Source organism: Salvelinus alpinus, chromosome 22 (assembly GCF_045679555.1).
Source record: "Salvelinus alpinus chromosome 22, SLU_Salpinus.1, whole genome shotgun sequence".
NCBI lineage: Eukaryota > Metazoa > Chordata > Actinopteri > Salmoniformes > Salmonidae > Salvelinus > Salvelinus alpinus.
Window position 1 is genome coordinate 7,428,743 of NC_092107.1, and position 18,836 is coordinate 7,447,578.

General features: G+C 41.7%; 1 protein-coding gene across 4 annotated transcripts in view; it reads left to right on the forward strand.

Moving 5' to 3' along the window:
• Positions 1 to 18,836, forward strand: part of LOC139548896 (neurobeachin-like) — a 354,477-nt gene that overhangs the window by 177,520 nt on the left and 158,121 nt on the right. The window lies entirely within an intron of this gene.

Consider the following 18,836-nt stretch of genomic DNA (forward strand, 5'->3'; position numbering starts at 1 on the left):
TCTGAATCATAAACCTGTTCATGAATTGGGTATGGTAGATATTTTATGTGTCATTGGTATTCTTCCTATATAAAAACACTATCAATGATAAATGGTTTAATCTACTTATTCTGGATTGACTTTAAAACGCTGTTGCATCCCAAATTATTTGCCATAATTTCCACCATGTGATTATGTGGGTCTTCTAAGGTCACTATATTAGTAGTGGAAGTGAGGCAGAAGGCCTTGGGTGATTGGAGTGTAGAAGGAGAACTACTATATTGGTTAACCCTGACGCAAGTAGAGTTTGTGATAGTGCTGCTATTTGTGCTTCAGGGTTAGGGTCTGTGGGATGAGGTCCTGTTAAGGTCACAGACTAAAGAGATGAATTATGGTAGAAACAAAGTGTCCCAGTCTCTTTCCTCCTCCTCCGTGTGTTGTGAGGGGAAAGGTGGAGGATGTCAAATATTTTTAATGAGGCAGCCTTGACACCAAATTTAGTGTTGACAAACGGCCGTCTATCACACCGCCCGCTTTGATTTGAGAACATCTCCGAGTGTAGTGGCTATCACTCATGACAAGATGGACATTCAAGTCAGCTCATTTTCTCTCCCTGTCCTGCTTCTTTCTTTCTGATTATTTATAACCCTATATTCTACCCCTTGATAACTGAATTGTGTTGTGGACAAAGCAGTTTGCTCGGTCCCCACCTCTCACTCCTTTTTCTTTCGCTCTCCCTTTCTCTCTCTCTGTTTCACTTTCTCTGTCGCTCTCTTTCTCTGTCTCTGTTTCTCTCTCTCTCTGTCTCTGTCTCTCTCATTTCAATTTAAGGGGCTTTATTGGCATGGGAAACATATGTTAACACTGCCAAAGCAAGTGAAATAAACAATAAAAAATGTACAGTAAATATTACACTTACAAAAGTTCCAAAATAATGAAGACATTTCAAATGTCATGTCTATATGCAGTGTTGTAATGATGCGCAAATAGTTAAAGTACAAAAGGGAAAATAAATATAGGTTGTATTTACAATGGTGTTTGTTCTTCATTGGTTGCTCTTTTCTTGTGGCAACAGGTCACAAATCTTGCTGCTGTGATATTTCACCTAACAGATATGGGAGTTTATCAAATTGGATTTGTTTTCGAATTCTTTGTGGGTCTGTGTAATCCTGAGGGAAATATGTGTCTCTAATATAGTCATACATTTGGCAGGAGGTTGAGAAGTGCAGCTCAGTTTCCACCTCATTTTGTGGGCAGTGTACATAGCATGTCTTCTCTTGAGAGCCAGGTCTACCTTCAGCGGCCTTTCTCAATAGCAAGGCTATGCTCACTGAGTCTGTACATAGTCAACAATTTCCTTAATTTTGGGTCAGTCACAGTGGTCAGGTATTCTGCCACTGTGTACTCTCTGTTTAGGGCCAAGACCAGCTTGCTTAGGAGGCTCTTCACCAGGTTTATTTTTCTGTATGTGATGGCTTTGTTATGGATTGCTTCCTTTAAGGTAGTTGTAGAATTTAACAGCTCTATTCTGGATTTTGATAATTAGTGGGTATCGACCTAATTCTGCTCTGCATTCATTATTTGGTGTGTTACGTTGTACACGGAGGATATTTTGCAGAACTCTGCATGCATAGTCTCAATTTGGTGTTTGTCCCATGTTGTGAATTTTTGGTTGGTGAGCAGACCCCAGACCTCACAACCATAAAGGGCAATGGGTTCTATGACTGATTCAAATATTTTTAGCCAGATCCTAATTAGTATGTCACATTTTATGTTCCTTTTGATGGCATAGAAGGCCCTTCTTGCCTTGTCTCTCAGATCGTTCACAGTTTTGTGGAAGTTACCTGTGGCGCTGATGTTTAGGCATGTATAGTTTTTTGTGTGCTCTATGGCAACGGTGTCTAGATGGTATTCGTGGTCCTGGGAACTGGACCTTTTTTGGAACACCATTATTTTTATCTTACTGAGATTTACTGTCATGGCCCAAGTCTGGCAGAATCTGTGCAGAAGATCTAAGTGCTGCTGTAGGCCCTTCTTGGTTGGGGACAGAAGCACCAAATCATCAGCAAACAGTAGACATTTGACTTCAGATTCTAGTAGAGTGAGGCCGGGTGCTGCAGACTGTTCTAGTAGGGTGAGGCCGGGTTCTGCAGACTGTTCTAGTGCCCTCGCCAATTTGTTGATACAGTGGGGAGAACAAGTATTTGATACACTGCCGATTTTGCAGGTTTTCCTACTTACAAAGCATGTAGAGGTCTGTAATTTTTATCATAGGTACACTTCAACTGTGAGAGACGGAATCTAAAACAAAAATCCAGAAAATCACATTGTATGATTTTTAAATAATTAATTTGCATTTTATTGCATGACATAAGTATTTGATCACCTACCAACCAGTAAGAATTCCGGCTCTCACAGACCTGTTAGTTTTTCTTTAAGAAGCCCTCCTGTTCTCCACTCATTACCTGTATTAACTGCACCTGTTTGAACTCGTTACCTGTATAAAAGACACCTGTCCACACACAATCAAACAGATTCCAACCTCTCCACAATGGCCAAGACCAGAGAGCTGTGTAAGGACATCAGGGATAAAATTGTAGACCTGCACAAGGCTGGGATGGGCTACAGGACAATAGGCAAGCAGCTTGGTGAGAAGGAAACAACTGTTGGCGCAATTATTAGAAAATGGAAGAAGTTCAAGATGACGGTCAATCACCCTCGGTCTGGGGCTCCATGCAAGATTTCACCTCGTGGGGCATCAATGATCATGAGGAAGGTGAGGGATCAGCCCAGAACTACACGGCAGGACCTGGTCAATGACCTGAAGAGAGCTGGGACCACAGTCTCAAAGAAAACCATTAGTAACACACTACGCCGTCATGGATTAAAATCCTGCAGCGCACGCAAGGTCCCCCTGCTTAAGCCAGTGCATGTCCAGGCCTGTCTGAAGTTTGCCAATGACCATCTGGATGATCCAGAGGAGGAATGGGAGAAGGTCATGTGGTCTGATGAGACAAAAATAGAGCTTTTTGGTCTAACTCCACTCGCCGTGTTTGGAGGAAGAAGAAGTATGAGTACAACCCCAAGAACACCATCCCAACCGTGAAGCATGGAGGTGGAAACATCATTCTTTGGGGATGCTTTTCTGCAAAGGGGACAGGACGACTGCACCGTATTGAGGGGAGGATGGATGGGGCCATGTATCGCGAGATCTTGGCCAACAACCTCCTTCCCTCAGTAAGAGCATTGAAGATGGGTCGTGGCTGGGTCTTCCAGCATGACAACGACACGAAGCACACAGCCATGGCAACTAAGGAGTGGCTCCGTAAGAAGCATCTCAAGGTCCTGGAGTGGCCTAGCCAGTCTCCAGACCTGAACCCAATAGAAAATCTTTGGAGGGAGCTGAAAGTCCGTATTGCCCAGCGACAGCCCCGAAACCTGAAGGATCTGGAGAAGATCTGTAGGGAGGAGTGGGCCAAAATCCCTGCTGCAGTGTGTGCAAACCTAGTCAAGAACTACAGGAAACGTATGATCTCTGTAATTGCAAACAAAGGTTTCTGTACCAAATATTAAGTTCTGCTTTTCTGATGTATCAAATACTTATGTCATGCAATAAAATGCAAATTAATTACTTAAAAATCATACAATGTGATTTTCTGGATTTTTGTTTTAGATTCCGTCTCTCACAGTTGAAGTGTACCTTTGATAAAAATTACAGACCTCTACATGCTTTGTAAGTAGGAAAACCTGCAAAATCAGCAGTGTATCAAATACTTGTTCTCCCCACTGTATATACAGTTGAAATTGGAAGTTTACATACTCTTAGGCTGGAGTCATTAAACTCATTTTTCAACCACTCCACAAATGTCTTGTTAACAAACTATAGTTTTGGCAAGTCGGTTAGGACATCTACTTTATGTATGATTTAAGTAATTTTTCCAACAATTGTTTACAGACAGATTATTTCACTTATAACTCACTATCACAATTCCAGTAGGTCAGAAGTTTACATACACTAAGTTGACTGTGCCTTTAAACAGCTTGGAAAATTCCAGAAAATTATGTCATGGCTTTAGAAGCTTCTGATAGGCTAATTGACATCATTTGAGTCAATTGGAGGTGTACCTGTGGATGTATTTCAAGGCCTACCTTCAAACTCAATGCCTCTTTGCTTGACGTCATGGGACAATCAAAAGAAATCAGCCAAGCTCAGAAAAACATTTGTAGACATCCACAAGTCTGGTTCATCCTTGGGAGCAATTTCCAAACGCCTGAAGGTACCACGTTCATCTGTACAAACAATAGTACACAAGTATTAACACCATGGGACCACGCAGCCTTCATACTGCTCAGGAAGGGGATGCGTTTGGTTTCCTAGAGATGAACGTACTTTGCCCTCTTCACAACTGTCTTGGTGTGTTTGAACCATTCTAGTTTGTTGGTGATGTGGACACCAAGGAACTTGAAGCTCTCAACCTGCTCCACTACAGCCCCGTTGATAAGAATGGGGGCGTACTCGGTCCTCCTTTTCCTGTAGTCCACAATCATTTCCTTAGTCTTGGTTACGTTGAGGGATAGGTTGTTATTCTGGCACCACCTGGCCAGGTCTCTGACCTCCTCCCTATAGGCTGTATCATGCCTACCACTGTTCTGTCATCTGCAAACTTGATGATGTTGGAGTCGTGCCTGGCCATGCAGTCGTGGGTGAACAGGGAGTACAGGAGGGGACTGAGTATGCACCCCTGGGGAGCACTAGTGTTGAGGATCAGCGTGGCAGATGTAATTGGAGAATTCAGTGGGTTCTGGTAGTCTTTAATAGTTTACTCTAAGATTTGTATTTGATCATGTAGATGTTTTTGCTGTTTGTTCTTTGTTATTGAGCCAAAATGATTGGATATCTCTTTGTGTTTGTTTAGAGTTTTCCAATTTTCCCAGAAGTGGTTAGATTCTATGGATTCTTCAATTACATTGAGCTGATTTCTGATGTGCTGTTCCTTCTTTTTCCATAGTGTATTGCTGTATTGTTTTAGTGATTCACTATAGGGAAGGCGTAGGCTCAGGTTTTCTGTGTCACGAATATCACCGAAGGTGGCTCCCCTTCCCGTTCGGGTGGCGCTCGGCGGTCGTCGTCATGGCCTACTAGCTGCCACCGATCCTTTTTTCCAGTTTTTTTCTGTTTTCACCTGTTTCTTGTTGGGGTGTTAGGGTGGTGTTATTTAAGTTCGATTAGCCCGCTTGTGTTTGTGCGGGCTTGTTTTCTGTTATGTGAGAGGTGTTCTTGTTTATTGGGTTTTTCGCTGCCCGGTTTGTTACCAAAGTGTACTTAGGTGGAGTGTATTACGCCTATGTTTGGCGTTACCTTTTGTACCTTTTTTGGTTGGACATTGAAGCGTGTTTTCCCCCGTATCCTTTGCTCTCTGCGCCTGACTCCACACCCATTCACTCTTTGATCGTTACATTCTGGGTCTCAATGTTTTTGGTTGAATAGGTTTCTCAATTCTTTCTTAGGTTTTTGCATTCTTCATCAAACCATTTGTTATTGTTGTTAATTTTCTTAGGTTGTCTGCTTGACATTTTAGATTTGATAGGGAAGCTTAGAGGTCAAATATACTGTTTAGATTTTCTACTGCCAAGTTTACACCTTCACTATTGCAGTGAAACATTTTGTCCAGGAAATTTCCTAGAAGGGATTAAATTTGTTGTTGCCTAATTGTTTTTTGCTAGATTTCCGCACTACTTTCCTTCCAACTATAGCGTTTCTTAATATTATTCAGTTCCTTTGGCTTTGATGCCTCATGATTGAGGAAAGCTCTGTTCAAGTAGAGTGTGATTTTGCTGTGATCTGATAGGGGTGTCAGTGGGCTGACTGAACACTCAAAGAGACTTAGATCCCCACAGACTAGTACATGTCCCTGGGCCTGGAAATTGTTGATCTCCAACCCTATGATGGGGAAGCTGTCATCATTAAAGTATGGGGATTCTATTGGGGGGGTATAGGTAGCACACATGAGGACATTTTTCTCTGTTGAGATTATTTCCTTATTCATTTCTAGCCAGATGTAAAATATTCCTGTTTTGACTAATTTAATAGTGGGTTAGGTCTGCTCTATACCAAATTAGCATACCCCTTGAGTCTCTTCCCTGTTTCACACCTGGTAGTTTGGTGGATGGGACTACGAGCTCTCTGTAGCCTAGAGGGCAACCAGTGGGTCCGTCTCCTTTATACCATGTTTCTTGTAGGATGAAAATGTCTGTTTTTCCAATTTCTTTGAAGTCTAGGTTCCTACTCTTTAGGCCAAAATTACCTCAGACCTTGTATATTCCAGGATGAGATAGTAAAAGCTTTGTGTTCCATAGTGCCTAGTGTTGTTTTTGTTTGGTTTAGGCCCAGACCATTACAGTAGGTGTGAGCAGAGCATGTTGAGCATCTGATACATACCTCTTAGGTCACAGGATGGGGCTTGGGCAGGTGTAATAGTGGAGGTTGGGCCGGTTGCTCTGCTCACTGCCTGAGCATATGTCCTGCTGTCATGCTGAGGTCATTGCCGCAGGGGAGGGGGGAATGGGGTGGTCAAAAGGGGCATAGGTCTGATATGGGGGGGGGCTATATAGAGTGTGGCCAGGGTTTCGCTTGGGGTGGTCTTAGCTGGTTGGGGTGTGGCTGGTGATGCTGTGGTCTGGGTGTAGGTACTCTTGGCGTGGGTTCTCTCGGTGCAGGTCCTTCAGGAGGGGGGTCTTACAGGTCTAGGAGGGTGTCTCGCTGGTCTGGACGGGGTGTCCATTGCTCTGTTGCTCCTGTGTGTGGTGCTGGGTCCTGGCAAAAGTTGGGATTGCTGTCTTGTAGAGGTGGACCTGGCCGTAAAGGCTGTTCAAGTCCAGGGTGGAATGATGGGCCAGGTAGACAATAGGTTTTGAGGCACAGTCCTGGGAAAAGCTTCCATTCACCCACTGGCAGGGTGAAAGTATTTTTGTGGTAGCAGGGTGGAGATAACCAATTGGGGAAAGTGGAAGAAGCTTTTTCCCTCCCCCACTCTTTGAACCCCTAAAAGTCCTACTGGAACTGAATGAGGATGCCCTGTGCCATTACTGTCCCAGACTTGTACACGTTGACAGAGGTTGTTTCAATTTCCTCAATGTCTATCATTCTAAGTTTCCACCCTGGGCCAATACCCTCTCTCTTGACATAGGGGTAGTGAGCTCTTATAGCATTGTGCCATGCCAGGGGATGGTCTGTGTGGAAAATTAAATTGCTTACCTTCCACTCTTTGTAGCAGTCAGCAAATAGTATCTCTGGATTGTCCTTGAGGAGCTTTTTATGTACTTATTCTGTGTAGTGTACTTTTTTATATCCATTGGGTACTGTATTGTAATAACCTCTGGACAGGGATAAGCCATGGGGGCTTCAAGGCCTCTACATTTGGGGTGGGGGGCGGGGCTGTGGAACTCTCCTGCCATTGTTAGGCTCAAGAGTTTTCATACCTCTCACTTCACACTTCACCACTAATTGATCAGGTCAGTTTCTTTCCTAGCAGCTTGGTAGCTTAGTACTCTTATTTATGAAGCTTTATATAAAAAAAATTACCTAGAGATTATTGTCTTTTACTTTTTGGCTTCAGAAGTAGCTTATATTACTCATTCAGTTTTGTGTTGGATGGTATTTCCAGGTTCCGCTGTGTTTCTTCTGCAGGTTTTGGTTTGTTAGAAGTTTTTTCTTGATATTCAATGGTAGTAATAGTCCATTCAAGTAATTTTGTCCAAAATCAAGGTTTTAGGTATGGAATTGTGATTGGATTGAAGCTTTTGATGTTGAGGTTAGTATCCTGTGTAAGTCCTTGTGAAAAAATTCAAGTTTATCTACATTTAATCAACTCTAATTCTATATATTTGCTCAGGAGCTCATGCTCTCAGTCTCTCTCTCTTATTGATGTTGGTGGCGTGCCTGTAGAAATCAGCATGGTTTGTTTAGTCTAGTTCCCACTCAGGTCCTCTGCTCCATCATGCCAATCAGAGTCAGCTCCTCTGCTCAGCTTCCCCTCATTGACCCAATGGAGGGTAATGACACTTTACTGAATTACAGTTTTAAGTTTCACTCGTCTCTTTGATGCTAGACGGCTGGCTGGCTGCTGGATGGCTGCTGGATGGCTGCTGGATGGCTCTGGCCTTTAACGCTACACAGCATTCTACTTCCGAAACACTCCGACTTCTTCCATGTGTCTGATGAAAGCTCTCCAGACAAGAGACAGAGCAGGAAGTTGCTTTTTTCACGGTAGTCGTGCTGACAACAGTTGCAGGAGACCTCTTCAAGACAAGGTGCTTGTTTCTTCTGGGAGCGCCAGGCGTACTGAGAGCCACGCTGAGAGAAAACATGGCAGATGAGTTTTAGACACTTCCCATTTCTCCAGACATGTTCTGCTGCTTTTCTTACACACAGTGAGTTCCTTCTCCAGTTTCTCACAGATATTGTATGACCTTAAAAAAGACAAATCCTCACAGGCATCTCTGTGCAGTCATGTGTGGCAGGCGTGTGCTGGGGATGGGGTTGGGGTGTGGATGGGTTGAGCTGGTGTGTGCTGGGGATGGGGTTGGGCTGGGATGGGGTTGGGGTTGGGCTGGAGCTAGGGTTGGGATGGGGTTGGGGTTGGGCTGGGATGGGGTTGGGGGTGGGGATGGGTCTGACAACTTGATGAAGGCAGCTTAATGCATTTGATGTATGGTGTGTATGTACTGTAGTCTATACGTACTGTATGGTGTGTATGTACTGTATAGTCTGTATGGTGTGGATGTACTGTATAGTCTGTATGGTGTGGATGTACTGTATAGTCTGTATGGGTGGATGTACTGTATAGTCTGTACATACTGTATGGTGTGGATATACTGTATAGTCTGTACATACTGTATGGTGTGGATGTACTGTATAGTCTGTACATACTGTATGGTGTGGATGTACTGTATAGTCTGTATGTACTGTATGGTGTGGATGTACTGTATAGGCTGTACATACTGTATGGTGTGGATGTACTGTATAGTCTGTATGTACTGTATGGTGTGGATGTACTGTATAGGCTGTACATACTGTATGGTGTGGATGTACTGTATAGTCTGTACATACTATATGGTGTGGATGTACTGTATAGTCTGTACATACTGTATGGTGTGGATGTACTGTATAGTCTGTACATACTGTATGGTATGGATGTACTGTATAGTCTGTATGGTGTGTATGTACTGTATAGTCTGTATGGTGTGGATGTACTGTATAGTCTGTACAGCTGTATGGTGTGGATGTACTGTATAGTCTGTAGTCTGTATGGTGTGGATGTACTGTATAGTCTGTACATACTGTATGGTGTGGATGTACTGTATAGTCTGTACATACTGTATGGTGTGGATGTACTGTATAGTCTGTACATACTGTATGGTGTGGATGTACTGTATAGTCTGTATGGTGTGGATGTACTGTATAGTCTGTACATACTGTATGGTGTGGATGTACTGTATAGTCTGTACATACTGTATGGTGTGGATGTACTGTATAGTCTGTACATACTGTATGGTGTGGATGTACTGTATAGTCTGTACATACTGTATGGTGTGGATGTACTGTATAGTCTGTACATACTGTATGGTGTGGATGTACTGTATAGTCTGTACATACTGTATGGTGTGGATGTACTGTATAGTCTGTACATACTGTATGGTGTGGATGTACTGTATAGTCTGTATGGTGTGGATGTACTGTATAGTCTGTATGGTGTGGATGTACTGTATAGTCTGTATGGTGGGTATGTACTGTATAGTCTGTACATACTGTATGGTGTGGATGTACTGTATAGTCTGTATGGTGTGTATGTACTGTATAGTCTGTACATACTGTATGGTGTGGATGTACTGTATAGTCTGTATGGTGTGGATGTACTGTAGTCTATACGTACTGTATGGTGTGGATGTACGGTATAGTCTGTATGGTGTGGATGTACTGTATAGTCTGTATGGTGTGGATGTACTGTATAGGCTGTACATACTGTATGGTGTGGATGTACTGTATAGTCTGTACATACTGTATGGTGTGGATGTACTGTATAGTCTGTACATACTGTATGGTGTGGATGTACTATATAGTCTGTACATACTGTATGGTGTGGATGTACTGTATAGTCTGTATGGTGTGGATGTACTGTATAGTCTGTACATACTGTATGGTGCGGATGTACTGTATAGTCTGTACATACTGTATGGTGTGGGTGTACTGTATGGTATGTATGGTGTGGATGTACTGTATAGTCTTTACATACTGTATGGTGTGGGTGTACTGTATAGTCTGTATGGTGTGGATGTACTGTAGTCTATACGTACTGTATGGTGTGGATGTACTGTATAGTCTGTACGGTGTGGATGTACTGTATAGTCTGTACATACTGTATGGTGTGGATGTACTGTATAGTCTGTACATACTGTATGGTGTGGATGTACTGTATAGTCTGTACATACTGTATGGTGTGTATGTACTGTATAGTCTGTATGGTGTGGATGTACTGTATAGTCTGTACATACTGTATGGTGTGGATGTACTGCATAGTCTGTACATACTGTATGGTGTGGATGTACTGTATAGTCTGTACATACTGTATGGTGTGGATGTACTGTATAGTCTGTATGGTGTGGATGTACTGCATAGTCTGTACATACTGTATGGTGTGGATGTACTGCATAGTCTGTACATACTGTATGGTGTGGATGTACTGTATAGTCTGTATGGTGTGGATGTACTGTATGTCTGTAAATACTGTATGGTGTGGATGTCTGTATGGTGTGGATGTACTGTATAGTATATATGGTGTGGATGTACTGTATAGTCTGTACATACTGTATGGTGTGGATGTACTGTATAGTCTGTATGGTGTGGATGTACTGAATAGTCTGTATACTGTATAGTACTGTATAGTCTGTATATACTGTATGGTGTGGATGTACTGTATAGTCTGTATGGTGTGGATGTACTGTATGGTCTGTATGGTGTGGATGTACTGTATAGTCTGTACATACTGTATTGTGTGGATGTACTGTATAGTGTGTATGGTGTGGATGTACTGTATAGTCTGTACATACTGTATGGTGTGGATGTACTGTATAGTCTGTATGGTGTGGATGGTGTGGATGTACTGTATAGTCTGTATGGTGTGGATGTACTGAATAGTCTGTATGGTGTGGATGTACTGAATAGTCTGTATGGTGTGGATGTACTGTATGGTCTGTATGGTGTGGATGTACTGTATGGTCTGTACATACTGTATGGTGTGGATGTACTGTATAGTATGTATGGTGTTGATGTACTGAATATTCTGTATGGTGTGGATGTACTGTATAGTCTGTATGGTGTGGATGTACTGAATAGTCTGTATGGTGTGGATGTACTGTATAGTCTGTATGGTGTGGATGTACTGTATAGTCTGTATGGTGTGGATGTACTGTATAGTCTGTATGGGTGGATGTACTGTATAGTCTGTACATACTGTATGGTGTGGATGTACTGTATAGTCTGTACATACTGTATAGTGTGGATGTACTGTATAGTCTGTATGTACTGTATGGTGTGGATGTACTGTATAGTCTGTACATACTGTATGGTGTGGATGTACTGTATAGTCTGTACATACTATATGGTGTGGATGTACTGTATAGTCTGTACATACTGTATGGTGTGGATGTACTGTATAGTCTGTACATACTGTATGGTGTGGATGTACTGTATAGTCTGTACATACTGTATGGTATGGATGTACTGTATAGTCTGTATGGTGTGTATGTACTGTATAGTCTGTATGGTGTGGATGTACTGTATAGTCTGTACAGCTGTATGGTGTGGATGTACTGTATAGTCTGTATGGTGTGGATGTACTGTATAGTCTGTACATACTGTATGGTGTGGATGTACTGTATAGTCTGTACATACTGTATGGTGTGGATGTACTGTATAGTCTGTACATACTGTATGGTGTGGATGTACTGTATAGTCTGTATGGTGTGGATGTACTGTATAGTCTGTACATACTGTATGGTGTGGATGTACTGTATAGTCTGTACATACTGTATGGTGTGGATGTACTGTATAGTCTGTACATACTGTATGGTGTGGATGTACTGTATAGTCTGTACATACTGTATGGTGTGGATGTACTGTATAGTCTGTACATACTGTATGGTGTGGATGTACTGTATAGTCTGTACATACTGTATGGTGTGGATGTACTGTATAGTCTGTATGGTGTGGATGTACTGTATAGTCTGTATGGTGTGGATGTACTGTATAGTCTGTATGGTGGGTATGTACTGTATAGTCTGTACATACTGTATGGTGTGGATGTACTGTATAGTCTGTATGGTGTGTATGTACTGTATAGTCTGTACATACTGTATGGTGTGGATGTACTGTATAGTCTGTATGGTGTGGATGTACTGTAGTCTATACGTACTGTATGGTGTGGATGTACGGTATAGTCTGTATGGTGTGGATGTACTGTATAGTCTGTATGGTGTGGATGTACTGTATAGGCTGTACATACTGTATGGTGTGGATGTACTGTATAGGCTGTACATACTGTATGGTGTGGATGTACTGTATAGTCTGTACATACTGTATGGTGTGGATGTACTGTATAGTCTGTACATACTGTATGGTGTGGATGTACTGTATAGTCTGTATGGTGTGGATGTACTGTATAGTCTGTACATACTGTATGGTGCGGATGTACTGTATAGTCTGTACATACTGTATGGTGTGGGTGTACTGTATGGTATGTATGGTGTGGATGTACTGTATAGTCTTTACATACTGTATGGTGTGGGTGTACTGTATAGTCTGTATGGTGTGGATGTACTGTAGTCTATACGTACTGTATGGTGTGGATGTACTGTATAGTCTGTACGGTGTGGATGTACTGTATAGTCTGTACATACTGTATGGTGTGGATGTACTGTATAGTCTGTACATACTGTATGGTGTGGATGTACTGTATAGTCTGTACATACTGTATGGTGTGTATGTACTGTATAGTCTGTATGGTGTGGATGTACTGTATAGTCTGTACATACTGTATGGTGTGGATGTACTGCATAGTCTGTACATACTGTATGGTGTGGATGTACTGTATAGTCTGTACATACTGTATGGTGTGGATGTACTGTATAGTCTGTATGGTGTGGATGTACTGCATAGTCTGTACATACTGTATGGTGTGGATGTACTGCATAGTCTGTACATACTGTATGGTGTGGATGTACTGTATAGTCTGTATGGTGTGGATGTACTGTATGTCTGTAAATACTGTATGGTGTGGATGTCTGTATGGTGTGGATGTACTGTATAGTATATATGGTGTGGATGTACTGTATAGTCTGTACATACTGTATGGTGTGGATGTACTGTATAGTCTGTATGGTGTGGATGTACTGAATAGTCTGTATACTGTATAGTACTGTATAGTCTGTATATACTGTATGGTGTGGATGTACTGTATAGTCTGTATATACTGTATGGCGTGTATGTACTGTATAGTCTGTATGGTGTGGATGTACTGTATGGTCTGTATGGTGTGGAAGTACTGTATAGTCTGTACATACTGTATGGTGTGGATGTACTGTATAGTCTGTACATACTGTATGGTGTGGATGTACTGTATAGTCTGTATGGTGTGGATGGTGTGGATGTACTGTATAGTCTGTATGGTGTGGATGTACTGAATAGTCTGTATGGTGTGGATGTACTGAATAGTCTGTATGGTGTGGATGTACTGTATAGTCTGTATGGTGTGGATGTACTGAATAGTCTGTATGGTGTGGATGTACTGTATAGTCTGTATGGTGTGGATGTACTGTATAGTATGTATGGTGTTGATGTACTGAATATTCTGTATGGTGTGGATGTACTGTATAGTCTGTATGGTGTGGATGTACTGAATAGTCTGTATGGTGTGGATGTACTGTATAGTCTGTATGGTGTGGATGTACTGTATAGTCTGTATGGTGTGGATGTACTGAATAGGCTGTATGGTGTGGATGTACTGTATAGTCTGTACATACTGTATGGTGTGGATGTACTGTATAGTATGTATGGTGTGGATGTACTGTATAGTCTGTACATACTGTATGGTGTGGATGTACTGTATAGTCTGTATGGTGTGGATATACTGTATAGTCTGTATGGTGTGGATGTACTGTATGGTCTGTATGGTGTGGATGTACTGTATAGTCTGTACATACTGTATGGTGTGGATGTACTGTATAGTCTGTATGGTGTGGATGGTGTGGATGTACTGTATAGTCTGTATGGTGTGGATGTACTGAATAGTCTGTATGGTGTGGATGTACTGAATAGTCTGTATGGTGTGGATGTACTGTATGGTCTGTATGGTGTGGATGTACTGTATGGTCTGTACATACTGTATGGGGTGGATGTACTGAATAGTCTGTAGGGTGTGGATGTACTGTATAGTCTGTAGGGTGTGGATGTACTGTATAGTCTGTACATGCTGTATGGTGTGGATGTACTGTATAGTATGTATGGTGTGGATGTACTGTATAGTCTGTACATACTGTATGGTGTGGGTGTACTGTATGGTATGTATGGTGTGGATGTACTGTATATTCTGTACATACTGTATGGTGTGGGTGTACTGTATAGTCTGTATGGTGTGGATGTACTGTAGTCTATACGTACTCTATGGTGTGGATGTACTGTATAGTCTGTATGGTGTGGATGTACTGTATAGTCTGTACATACTGTATGGTGTGGATGTACTGTATAGTCTGTATGGTGTGGATGTACTGTATAGTCTGTACATACTGTATGGTGTGGATGTACTGTATAGTCTGTACATACTGTATGGTGTGGATGTACTGTGTAGTCTGTACATACTGTATGGTGTGTATGTACTGTATAGTCTGTATGGTGTGGATGTACTGTATAGTCTGTACATACTGTATGGTGTGGATGTACTGTATAGTCTGTACATACTATATGGTGTGGATGTACTGTATAGTCTGTATGGTGTGGATGTACTGCATAGTCTGTACATACTGTATGGTGTGGATGTACTGTATAGTCTGTATGGTGTGGATGTACTGCATAGTCTGTACATACTGTATGGTGTGGATGTACTGCATAGTCTGTACATACTGTATGGTGTGGATGTACTGCATAGTCTGTACATACTGTATGGTGTGGATGTACTGTATAGTCTGTACATACTGTATGGTGTGGATGTACTGTATAGTCTGTACATACTGTATGGTGTGTATGTACTGTATAGTCTGTATGGTGTGGATGTACTGTATAGTCTGTACATACTGTATGGTGTGGATGTACTGCATAGTCTGTACATACTGTATGGTGTGGATGTACTGTATAGTCTGTACATACTGTATGGTGTGGATGTACTGTATAGTCTGTATGGTGTGGATGTACTGCATAGTCTGTACATACTGTATGGTGTGGATGTACTGCATAGTCTGTACATACAGTATGGTGTGGATGTACTGTATAGTCTGTATGGTGTGGATGTACTGTATAGTCTGTACATACTGTATGGTGTGGATGTACTGTATAGTCTGTGTGGTGTGGATGTACTGAATAGTCTGTATACTGTATAGTACTGTATAGTCTGTATATACTGTATGGTGTGGATGTACTGTATAGTCTGTATATACTGTATGGCGTGTATGTACTGTATAGTCTGTATGGTGTGGATGTACTGTATGGTCTGTATGGTGTGGATGTACTGTATAGTCTGTACATACTGTATGGTGTGGATGTACTGTATAGTCTGTATGGTGTGGATGTACTGTATAGTCTGTACATACTGTATGGTGTGGATGTACTGTATAGTCTGTATGGTGTGGATGGTGTGGATGTACTGTATAGTCTGTATGGTGTGGATGTACTGAATAGTCTGTATGGTGTGGATGTACTGAATAGTCTGTATGGTGTGGATGTACTGTATGGTCTGTATGGTGTGGATGTACTGTATGGTCTGTACATACTGTATGGTGTGGATGTACTGTATAGTATGTATGGGGTTGATGTACTGAATATTCTGTATGGTGTGGATGTACTGTATAGTCTGTATGGTGTGGATGTACTGAATAGTCTGTATGGTGTGGATGTACTGTATAGTCTGTATGGTGTGGATGTACTGTATAGTCTGTATGGTGTGGATGTACTGAATAGGCTGTATGGTGTGGATGTACTGTATAGTCTGTACATACTGTATGGTGTGGATGTACTGTATAGTCTGTACATACTGTATGGTGTGGATGTACTGTATAGTCTGTATGGTGTGGATATACTGTATAGTCTGTATGGTGTGGATGTACTGTATGGTCTGTATGGTGTGGATGTACTGTATAGTCTGTACATACTGTATGGTGTGGATGTACTGTATAGTCTGTATGGTGTGGATGGTGTGGATGTACTGTATAGTCTGTATGGTGTGGATGTACTGAATAGTCTGTATGGTGTGGATGTACTGAATAGTCTGTATGGTGTGGATGTACTGTATGGTCTGTATGGTGTGGATGTACTGTATGGTCTGTACATACTGTATGGGGTGGATGTACTGTATAGTATGTATGGTGTGGATGTACTGAATAGTCTGTAGGGTGTGGATGTACTGTATAGTCTGTACATGCTGTATGGTGTGGATGTACTGTATAGTATGTATGGTGTGGATGTACTGTATAGTCTGTACATACTGTATGGTGTGGGTGTACTGTATGGTATGTATGGTGTGGATGTACTGTATATTCTGTACATATTGTATGGTGTGGGTGTACTGTATAGTGTGTATGGTGTGGATGTACTGTAGTCTATACGTACTGTATGGTGTGGATGTACTGTATAGTCTGTATGGTGTGGATGTACTGTATAGTCTGTACATACTGTATGGTGTGGATGTACTGTATAGTCTGTACATACTGTATGGTGTGGATGTACTGTATAGTCTGTACATACTGTATGGTGTGGATGTACTGTGTAGTCTGTACATACTGTATGGTGTGTATGTACTGTATAGTCTGTATGGTGTGGATGTACTGTATAGTCTGTACATACTGTATGGTGTGGATGTACTGTATAGTCTGTATGGTGTGGATGTACTGAATAGTCTGTATACTGTATAGTACTGTATAGTCTGTATATACTGTATGGTGTGGATGTACTGTATAGTCTGTATATACTGTATGGCGTGTATGTACTGTATAGTCTGTATGGTGTGGATGTACTGTATGGTCTGTATGGTGTGGATGTACTTTATAGTCTGTACATACTGTATGGTGTGGATGTACTGTATAGTCTGTATGGTGTGGATGTACTGTATAGTCTGTACATACTGTATGGTGTGGATGTACTGTATAGTCTGTATGGTGTGGATGGTGTGGATGTACTGTATAGTCTGTATGGTGTGGATGTACTGAATAGTCTGTATGGTGTGGATGTACTGAATAGTCTGTATGGTGTGGATGTACTGTATGGTCTGTATGGTGTGGATGTACTGTATGGTCTGTACATACTGTATGGTGTGGATGTACTGTATAGTCTGTATGGTGTGGATGTACTGAATAGTCTGTATGGTGTGGATGTACTGTATAGTCTGTATGGTGTGGATGTACTGTATAGTCTGTATGGTGTGGATGTACTGAATAGGCTGTATGGTGTGGATGTACTGTATAGTCTGTACATACTGTATGGTGTGGATGTACTGTATAGTATGTATGGTGTGGATGTACTGTATAGTCTGTACATACTGTATGGTGTGGATGTACTGTATAGTCTGTATGGTGTGGATATACTGTATAGTCTGTATGGTGTGGATGTACTGTATGGTCTGTATGGTGTGGATGTACTGTATAGTCTGTACATACTGTATGGTGTGGATGTACTGTATAGTCTGTATGGTGTGGATGGTGTGGATGTACTGTATAGTCTGTATGGTGTGGATGTACTGAATAGTCTGTATGGTGTGGATGTACTGAATAGTCTGTATGGTGTGGATGTACTGTATGGTCTGTATGGTGTGGATGTACTGTATGGTCTGTACATACTGTATGGGGTGGATGTACTGTATAGTATGTATGGTGTGGATGTACTGAATAGTCTGTAGGGTGTGGATATACTGTATAGTCTGTACATGCTGTATGGTGTGGATGTACTGTATAGTATGTATGGTGTGGATGTACTGTATAGTCTGTACATACTGTATGGTGTGGGTGTACTGTATGGTATGTATGGTGTGGATGTACTGTATATTCTGTACATATTGTATGGTGTGGGTGTACTGTATAGTCTGTATGGTGTGGATGTACTGTAGTCTATACGTACTGTATGGTGTGGATGTACTGTATAGTCTGTATGGTGTGGATGTACTGTATAGTCTGTACATACTGTATGGTGTGGATGTACTGTATAGTCTGTATGGTGTGGATGTACTGTATAGTCTGTACATACTGTATGGTGTGGATGTACTGTATAGTCTGTACATACTGTATGGTGTGGATGTACTGTGTAGTCTGTACATACTGTATGGTGTGTATGTACTGTATAGTCTGTATGGTGTGGATGTACTGTATAGTCTGTACATACTGTATGGTGTGGATGTACTGTATAGTCTGTACATACTATATGGTGTGGATGTACTGTATAGTCTGTATGGTGTGGATGTACTGCATAGTCTTTACATACTGTATGGTGTGGATGTACTGTATAGTCTGTATGGTGTGGATGTACTGCATAGTCTGTACATACTGTATGGTGTGGATGTACTGCATAGTCTGTACATACTGTATGGTGTGGATGTACTGCATAGTCT